A 10,073-nucleotide genomic window follows, 5' to 3' on the forward strand; every position below is an offset into this window, starting at 1 on the left:
ATCTGAAAAGATAAACTAAGGCGCAACTTAGGGTATAAAAAATACCCTAATGGGCTCGGATTCCGCTTAGGGGCAACCTAAGCCCAGTCTGCGACACTACCGCTCAGCGGCACTTTCGGGAAGTGCTCTTTTTCTTCCTAGCTTAACCTAAGTGCTTCCTACCCATGCCTCTCACTTATTCCCTGCAATAACATGTTCAGATTACTCATGCAAAATCCTTTTGAAGATCCATCTGCCATTACTAAGTTAACCTTTACAGGCTTCACATCATCACCGATCTGCTCCAATAAAGAATAAGGTATCAAGTTAACACTTGATCCTAAATCAAGTAAGGCTTTGTTTATCCTCTTCTTCCCTATTGTGCATGGAATGGAGAAACCTCCTGGATCTTTTGCCTTTAGAGGGAATGGCTCCTTTTTAGCAGCTTTATACTTTTTTGTATTATCATCTCTACGTCTTTTCCTTGTAGAGACTTCTTCTTCAGGTTTAGTGTAAACTGCAATTTGTTGTAATATCTGATTCCAAGGTACATCATAGTCCACCATCTTGAACAATTCTGTAAAATTAAATTGCTTCTCTTGATTTATTGGAAAAGGAAAAATATCATTACTCTCTATCTCTCTTCTCTCTCCTTTCTCTTTTCTCTCCTTTTCTTTTTCTTCTCTTCTTTTTCTTTTTCTCTCTTTTCTCTCTCTTCTTTTTCTTGCTCTCCTTCTTCTAACTCAACTCTCTCATCATTTGTACTCTCCACCACTTTGCATTCTTCCCTGGGGTTAACCTCAGTATTAGCCCCAAAATTTTTGTTTGGCCTCTCTTCCAGCTGCTTGGTAATCTGACCCATTTGAGTCTCCCAATTCTTAATAGAAGCCTCAGTGCTCTTTTGAGTAGACTCAGTTTTCTGTATGAACTGATGAAGAGTTTCTTCCATCCTTATTGACCTTTCATTAAGTAAAGCAATCTGTTGCCATAAGATTGGTTGTTGTTGTTGCTTATTGAATTGCCCAGTTTGTCCAGCTTGCCCAGTTTGTCCGTGACCAATGCTTGGGTGTGGTTTCCACCCTTGATTAAAATTCCCTTGACGGTATTGATTGGCCATGAAGTTTACATCCTCTAATGCTTCTACTGGAAAAGCGCATTGACCATTGATATGGTCACCTCCACATAATTCACACAATTGTGATTGAGCCTATGCAACAGTCTTTAACTCTTTTGGCAGTTGTGCAAGTGTTTTCGTAAGAGTCTCCAATTGTTGAGTTAGTATCTTATTTTGTGCTAGCAAGGCATCACGGGGTTGTAACTGTAGAACTCCTTTTTGTTGTATAGGAGCTCCTCTTTCACTATTGAGTTCATTGTCACTAGTAGCCATATTGTCAATGATTTCTGTAGCTTCCTCTGGAGTTTTCCATTTGATATTTCCTCCTGCTGAGGCGTCAAGCATCATCTTGGTTTGTGAACCAAGACCTCCAAGGAAGATTAGGACTAGTTGCACATCATCAAAGCCATGCGTGGGTGTCTTTCTTAATAAGCTTTTATACCTGTCCCATGCATGCTGATAACAGTTGAAAAACTTTTATTTTCATGCTTAAAATTGACACAAAAAGCAACCTTTACACTTAGAAACTAGCTTGAAATCATGCTTTTATCCATATTTTCAGAAATAAGAGAGCTGGACCGGTTTATGCTTGATTTCAGTGTTTTTGTGCAGGTTTTAAGGTGAATTTAGTGAAAGAAGTGAAGAAGGAGAGAGATGGAATCAGAAAAGACATCAAAAAGTGCAAAAGGAGAAGCCGAAGTCACCGCTCAGCGGCAGTTTACCGCTGAGCGGCACTCAGGAAGTCACGGGAGATCCGCTGAGGGGCAAAATGGCCGCTGAGGGGAAGAAACGACTCACGCACTTACCGCTGAGCGGTACTTTACTGCTGAGCGGCACTTTTATGGGCTTGGACCTAATTTTCTGTAATTTACGAATAATATATAAGCTTTAGGGTTTCCTAGGGTTAGGTATCTTTGGCTGGAACGAAGCAAACACTCTCTCTTCCACCCCTTTGAAGGAGGATCTTGGATGCTCAGGCTTCCTCTTCACCTTTCTAGGGTTTTATCTTTCATTCTTTCATTGTTATTCATCTAGGTTCACCATGAATATGGTGAACTAAACTCTGTATGTTTGTTGGGGAATCAATGTAATCTTTTAAAGCTCTCATATATGGAATTTGTTTTTACATCTTTTATTTAAGACCTATGCTTTCTTTCATCATTAGTTAGGGTTTTTCCTCTTTGCTTAATGCTTGCGTTGTTTAACTCATTCGATGCATGATTATTGGTTTTGTCGATACGGGCACGTACGGGGAAGTCTAGATCCGGGGAATTTCTCCCAATATTATATTGGTTGTCGTTAAGCTCCTGCACTTATGAACTAATTATTAGGAATGCTAGGAATTGTATGAACTCGTAATTAGGGAGAAGCCTTCTTGAAAGGTACTTTAGAGAGTGGCATTAACAATGATGATTTGAATGTTGAATTCCTAAAATATATGAGAGTGGATAAGATGAAATTGACCCCAACAACATATTCATACATATATTTCATTGAAAGTGTTTATCTTTTGCTTTTGCCATTGATCAAAACTTCATGCATACATATTTAATTTTCGTCTTTTGCATATAAAAATCCAAATATTTCGTCTTTAAGTCTTAGCTAATCAATAAACCACACAACTAAACTAGGCCATGAGTCCTTTGGGAAGAACGATACTTGGTCTTACCAAGTTTATTACTTGAACGATTCGGTCATACTTGCCGATTGAAAAACAAGTTTGTGACATCATATTTTGGTGTTCATAAATTTGTCCATCAAGTTTTTGGCGCTGTTGTCGGGGACTCATGGTTTAACTGGTTAATTTGTGTGATTATTGATTATCTTTGACTTTAATTTTGAATTTCTGTTTTTATTTTTTCGGTTTTTATTAGATTGTATTTTATTTTATTTTATTTTATTTTTTTGGTTATTATTTTATTTTATTTTATTTTATTTTTCTGTTTTCTGTTTTTATTTCATCTTCTTATCTTTGATCTTATATCTTCTTTTATATCTTTTTGTGCTAACAATTGTTTTTAGGGTTTTGTGCCTAATGTCTGCAGAATGCAATTTGGTCAAGAATTTAACTATATGGGCACTCAATTCTACCAAAGTGATCTCAACCACTGGTGGGAACCTCACTCAAGCATGGATCAAAGCCAATTTTGGCAAGCTGCTGGACAATTTGAGAACCAACCACAACAACAATGGCAGCAACAACCCTTTCTATCAGGAAGTTTGGATAGGTTGGAGGACACCCTTCAACGATTTTTGAAAAATTCCGACTCTACTCAGAAAAGCATTGAAGAATCATGTAAAAGAATGGAGATGCAACTTCGTTACATCAATCAGAGATTGAATGATGATGTTAAAACTGAAGTTAACCTTAAGGAGGAAGGGCAAGTCATTATCACTGAAAGTGACAAGATTCTTGATGAGGAGAAATTAGAGGGAGATGAGGAAAGGGTAGAGAGAAAAGAGAAAGAAGAGTTGAGTGAGAAAGATAAAGATGAAGAAAAAGAAAAAGAAGTGGTTGAGAGAGAAGAGAGAAAGAAAATTTGTGTGAAAATAAAGAAGTTGAGGAGAAAAAGAGAAGGGAAGAAAAAAATAAAAGAAAAGAAAAAGAGAAAATTTGGGGAGATAAAGCGTAAGAAAAAGAAGATGAGAGGAAAGAAGAAGGAATCATATGAAAAATCCCATCCTCATCTAAAGAAGGATGATGACGTTAAAAGAGCGCTTACTGGGAGGCAACCCAGTGATTTAAATTTTTTTTTTGATTTGGCTGTGTAATTTTGAATTTGTGGACTCTATTTTTGTAACTATTTTGTTGGAGATAGCATCTACTGAAGGATGGATGCTAGGTGGTTAAGTATCTACTGAAGGATACTATGTTTGTAACACCTACTGATGGGTGTTGGTAAGAAAATTTTGCACCTACTAATGGGTGTTGGTGGATTTTGGGTCAGGCTCGTGACGTTAAACAAGCGCTACTTGGGAGGCAACCCAGTTGATTGAATATTTCTGTTTGTTTATTTTAGTTAGGGTTTGCATAAGCATTTTAAACATTAAATTGCAGGGAACCAGTGAGGGGCATGTATGGGAGGCACGTAGGTTAAGAAAAGAAGGAGAAGAGCACATCACGAAAGTGCCGCTGAGCGGTAATTTACCGCTGAGCGGTACTCTCGCAGATGGGCTTTAGTTCCCATTAGCGGGACCCGAGCCCATTAAGGTATTTTTAAACCCTAAGCTGTGCAATTTCTCATACTTTCAGGCTCTTCTCTGCACAAACACTCCCACATACCTTCTCTAAGGTTTTCCACATCTTTTCACTCTTCCCTCTTAAGAAAATTTCTCTTCCACTCACTTTTTCACTAGTGTTCCATTCAAGTTTGGGGTTGGAAGAGAGTATCTTAGATTGGAAACATTCTCATTGCATCTAGTATCTCCACCCAAGTAAGTAAAATGCATTTTGTTCATTCTAGGGTTCTTGAATTTGAATGTGATTGTCAAAGCATGAATATTTAGGGGTTTTGATTTCTATGCATGATTTGATGATATATTTGATGTTTGAACCGATTAAACTGCATGATTATGAACTGGAAAACTGAAAATTGCATTTGGGTGGAGTTAGGACAGCTTTAAAACAAGATTTTCAAAAATCTGCAGAGTTACCGCTGAGGGGTATACTGCCGCTGAGCGGCACTCTGCCAGATTTGGTTTTTCTGGTTTTTTGTGATCTGGACTATTGCACTGGTGGCGCTGAGGGGAAATTCTGGCCCTCAGCGGTGGTTTAGCTTCGAAAGGAGTTGTGTTCTATGTTTTACTAATGATTAACATCATGTTCTGTGGTTTTGTATTTGTGTTTGAATGTAGGAATGACATCATCTTCAGGAAAGAGATTGAAAACCATGGCAACCAAGAGAAAGGAAAAGGAACCAGAGCAACCCCACTCTAGCAGGTTCCTCTCTAGGAAACATGAGAAACACTTTAGGGTGGTTCAGGACAGGAGACTTCTGATGGAGAGAAAGGTTGGAATGATACCTAACTTTGCTCCTCAATTTGGAGAGCAAGTGTTAGGGAATGACTAGGGAAAGCTAGCCACCTATCCTGCACCTGCCAACATAGCTGTGGTAAAGGAATTTTACACCAATGCTAAGAAGATTGGTGATTATCCAGCTGAGAATTATTTGGGCTATGTCAGAGGCCATGCTATCAGGTATGATCCTGATTCTATCAATAACTTCCTGGACACTGTGTGGGCTGGTGAGCAATGCTAGTTTGCTCTTTGCATGGAGGAAGGTGCTGATTATGAGGATGTGGAGAGAGTATTATGTATACCTGGAGGACACTTCCAAAGGAATCGATCCGGCTCAGTGGTTAACATTAGGAGGACGGATTTGACTCCTCTTGCAAAGTATTAGATGGCGTTTTCTCATGCCAACATTCAGCCATGTTCACATGTGTCAGATATTACTCTCAGCAGGGCACTATTAATCTACTGTGCTATCAGAAATTTAAATGTTAATATTGGGCATGTGATAGCTGATGAGATTAGTGTGTGCGCCAATACCTCAAACAACAAAGCACCACTAGGACATCCCTCTTTGATCACTCACCTTTGCAAGATAGCTGGGGTGGACACTTCTGCTCCACCATTTAAGAGGCCAAGAAAAGCTATTGATGAGGCTTATTACAGACAGTATTGTGGAGGTGAGGAAACAGCTCAGCCAGTTCCAACACGCCGTGCTCGTAGAGAGAGAGGGCCAGCACAGAGCCAGACATCTGCTGAGACACATGAAGCAGAACCATTCCAGATGAGGGACATGTATATGTCTCTTATAGGTGCTCAGTTGCAGTCCATTCACAGAGGGCAGGTGGCCACTGCTGAGATGATTGTGGGGATGTATGATACACCTCCAGCCCACAGGTGGACTATGGATGAATTCCATAATGTGGTAGCTTGGCCAGAGGAACCAGTGCATGGAGGAGGAGCTGGAGCAGCTGAAGCTTCAATTAGAGAGATGGAAGAAGATGAAGTTGATGATGATTATGCATTTGAAGATGATGAAGATGAGGAAGAAGAGGAAGATACAGAGGACAACTCAGACTGATGAGGAGCTGAGATAGCATTTACTGATAAATGTTATCATATGATTATGCTTTTGTGGTTTAAGTTTTCTGAACTTATTTGTTTTTGTTTTTAGATTAGGGTTTGATGTACTCTATTGAACACCTGGTTTGTTATGATGGTTCGCTATTAACTATGATTGTGTGATAAGTAATGCTGAATGATGCTTATTGATTGATTGATGTTGAGATGATGTGCACATTAAAATGCTTATACAGGTGATTCACAAGCTTTGTAAACAAATGCATAATATTATGATTGTGATTGTGAGATTAAGCAGTTTAGCTATGTGATTTGTTGATTATTTGAGACTTAAGAACAAATTGATTGTAGGTTTAAATGCAAGAGACAATAATTAAACATGTATGCATGAAGTTGATCAATGGGAAAGAGGAAAACAAACACTTTAATGAATTAAATGGATGAGTATGTTGTTGGGGTTATCAATTTCATCTTGTTCACTCTCATATACTTTAGGAATTCATCATTCTTTTCATCAATTGCTAATGCCACTCTCTAAATCACCTTGCAAGAAGGCCTATCCTTAATTACGAGTTCATACAATTCCTAGCATTCCTAGTAATTAGTTCTGAAGTGCAGGAGCTTAAAGGCAACCAATATGCTACTGGGAGAAATTCCCCGGATCTAGATTTCCCCGTACGTTCCCATATCGACAAAATCAATAATCATGACAATGAATGAGTTAAACAAAGCAAGCAATAAGAAAAGAGGAAAAACCCTAGCTAAAGATCAAAGAAAGCATATATCTTAATATAAGACATTAAATCAAATTCCGTGTATGAGAGTTTCACAAGAATACATTGATTCCCCAACAACAATACAAGGTTTAGTTCAGCATATTCATGGTGAAACTAGATGAACAATAATGAAAGAATGAAAGATAGAACCCTAGAAAGAGGAGAAGGTAGCCTGAGCATCCAAGATCTTCCTTCAAGGGGTGGAAAAGAGAGTGTTTGCTTCGTCTCTGCCAAAGATACAAACCCTATGACGTCCTAAAGCTTATATACTATTCTAAAAATACAGAAAATTAGGCCTAAGCCCAAAATAGTACCGCTCAGCGGTAAGTGCGTGAGTTGTTTTTCTCCCCTCAGCGGCCTTTTCACCCCTCAACGGAGCCAACGTGACTGCCTGAGTGCCGCTCAGCGGTAAACTGCCGCTGAGCGGCAGTTCCGGCTTCTGCTTTTGCACTTTTTGATGTCTTTTCTGATTCCATCTCTATCCTTCTTCACTTCTGTCACCAAATTCACCTTAAAACCTGCATAAAAACACTGAAATCAAGCATAAACCTGTCCAGCTCTCTTATTTCTAAAAATATGACCAAAAGCATGATTTTAAGCTAGTTTCTAAGTGTTAAAGGTTGCTTTTAGTATCAATTTTAAGCATGAAAATAACAGTTTTTCAACTGTTATCAGAGACCCAAAGGGAGCTTGAAGTCTAGAGTGGTAGCCAAAAAGAAAGGAGAGAAACACTATGGGAGGTAGCTTTGATTTGGTTGTAATTATTTTGGCTTTGTAATCTTTCTTTTTTTTCTCTTGTAACTAACGGCCTTGTTAGGTGTCTTGGGGGAGTCTTTGGTGCTCAATCCCATCTCCTAACAAGAACCTTTAGTTCTTAGTAATTTTCGTTTTTTTAGTTAGTTGGTTGGAGGAACCAAAGTTCTTCTAACTTAATCATTAGGCCGCATAGCTAGTTTATTTGCTTTCTTTAATTGTGATAACTTAGTGTGTGTCAACTTTAATTTCAAATTTAGTTCCCTTTGAGAAATTTGGTTCAAGAGTGCCTAAGGTAAACTTTGGCTAGGAAAGGCTTGGTATTTAAGAAATCCATTGTGATTCACCTCCCTTCTTGGAAGTGAACTTGGGTGTCTTTTGCCTCCTTAAGTCTCTTAAGGAACTTTCATTGAAATTTAAGTATTTGTTTGTTGCATTTCATCTTTTTGAAAACCTTTAAGGATGTCTAAGACTAATTCCTATGAAATTGGAAGTGACTCTAGTGAGGATGTAAAACCCACTTTGAAAAATTTAGCAAAAGAGCTAAAGTCACTTAAAATTTGTCAAAGGAAAGAAACTCTTCTAAAGAAAAAGAAAGAATTGAAAGAGAAGAGTATCTTGCTAAGTTGAAAGAAGAACTTAGAGTCCTTAATGAGAAACAACAAAAAGCCTAAGAGGAAATAAAGAGAAGTAGGAGTCATACAAGAAGGAGTTCTAAAACTCCAACTCAACTCACACACCATGAGGTAGATAGTAGGCTTGCAAACCAATACTATCAACCTTATCCACATAGAATTCATGATAGAGAGCACACTCCAAGAGAGGTTAGAGTAGACCTCCCCCATTTCCATGGTAAAGAAGATGTTGAGGCATACTTAGATTGGGAGATGAAATTTGAACAACTCTTTGAGTGTCATCAAGTGAGTGAGGAGAGAAAGGTCACATTGGCCACATTGAGTTTCCAAGGTAATGCCATGTATTGGTGGACCTCCCTTGTGAGAGAGAGAAGACTCTCTAATTTTCCCCAAGTCACCTATTGGAATGACTTGAAAAGTGTCATGAGAAGAAGGCACATTCCCTCATACTATCATAGGGAGCTAATGGACAAAATCCAAAGGCTCGGACAAAGAGACTTGAGCATAGAGAGCCATAGGCAAAAGATGGAGCTCTACATGATGAGGGCAGGGATTAGAGAGGAAGAAGAGACCACCATTTCTAGGTTTCTAAGTGGTCTTAATCTTGATATTAGAGATAGAGTGGAATTGTTGCCCTACCAAGACTTAAATGACTTGGTACAAATTTGCATTAAGGTAGAACAACAATTCTTAAGAAAAAGTTTTAAAACTATCAACTCTAGCTCAAATGTCAAAAGAGACTTCAAGAGGGAGGGAAAACAAGTGAAAATAGAAGAACCTCCTAGAAGTTTGAGAAACCCAAAGATGGATCAACATCCTCCAAGCGCACTAGTGATATCAAGTGTTTTAAGTGTCTAGGGAGGGGACATATTGCATCTCAATGCCCCAAAAAAAAGAACCATCATCTTAAGGGGTATTGACTCATATAGTAGTGAAAGTGAGCAAGAAGAGTATGCAAATGAGATTGAGGAAGAGAGTGAAGGAGAAGATTCCTTTCCTTGTGAAGGAGATATTCTCATGATAAGAAGAGTCCTCAAAAACCAACCTCATCTTCAACCCTAACCCAAAGAGAGAACATCTTTCATACAAGATGTAAAGTTTCAAATAGAATATGTTCTCTCATTGTGGATAGTGGGTCTTGTTGCAATTGTTGTAGCACAAGGTTGGTAGAAAAGTTAGATCTTACTACCAAACCCCATCCAAGGCCTTACAAGCTTCAATGGCTCAATGAAGGAGGGGATTTGAGAGTAGATCAACAAGTGGAGGTCAAGCTTGCCATAGGAAATTATGAAGATAAAATAACTTGTGATGTTATTCCTATGGAAGCTTGCCACATTCTCTTAGGTAGGCCTTGGCAATTTGACAAGAAAACCATGCACAATGGCCTTACCAATGAGATCACCCTCCACCATAAGGAAAAGAAGTTCATTCTCCATCCCTTACCACCTTCTAAGGTGTATGAAGATAAAAAGCAAATTAAAAAGAAAAGGGATTAGGAAAAAGAGAGAGAGTGCTAAGGAAAAGAGGAGCAAGCTCCCAATGCATGCATACATGAGGAAGGAGAGACTAGCACTCCTACCAAGGTCAATCAAAAGGAGAGGAATTTATCTAAGAGAACTTTAAAGAAAACTCTCCTAAATGAGCAACCTTCATTCCTTCTTCTTTGTGGAAGTGCTCTCTCATGCATAACAACTCAAGAGTCTAAAATTCCATCTCCTTTGGAA

At 38.6% G+C, this 10,073-nt stretch overlaps 1 pseudogene; it reads left to right on the forward strand.

Moving 5' to 3' along the window:
• The first annotated feature begins 8,176 nt into the window (after window positions 1-8,176).
• Window positions 8,177-9,845, forward strand: LOC148198483 (uncharacterized; annotated as a pseudogene).
• The last annotated feature ends 228 nt before the right edge of the window (window positions 9,846-10,073 follow it).

This window comes from Vigna umbellata, chromosome 5 (genome assembly GCF_029865625.1).
Source record: "Vigna umbellata cultivar VRB3 chromosome 5, Vumbellata_1.0, whole genome shotgun sequence".
NCBI classification, from domain to species: Eukaryota; Viridiplantae; Streptophyta; class Magnoliopsida; order Fabales; family Fabaceae; genus Vigna; species Vigna umbellata.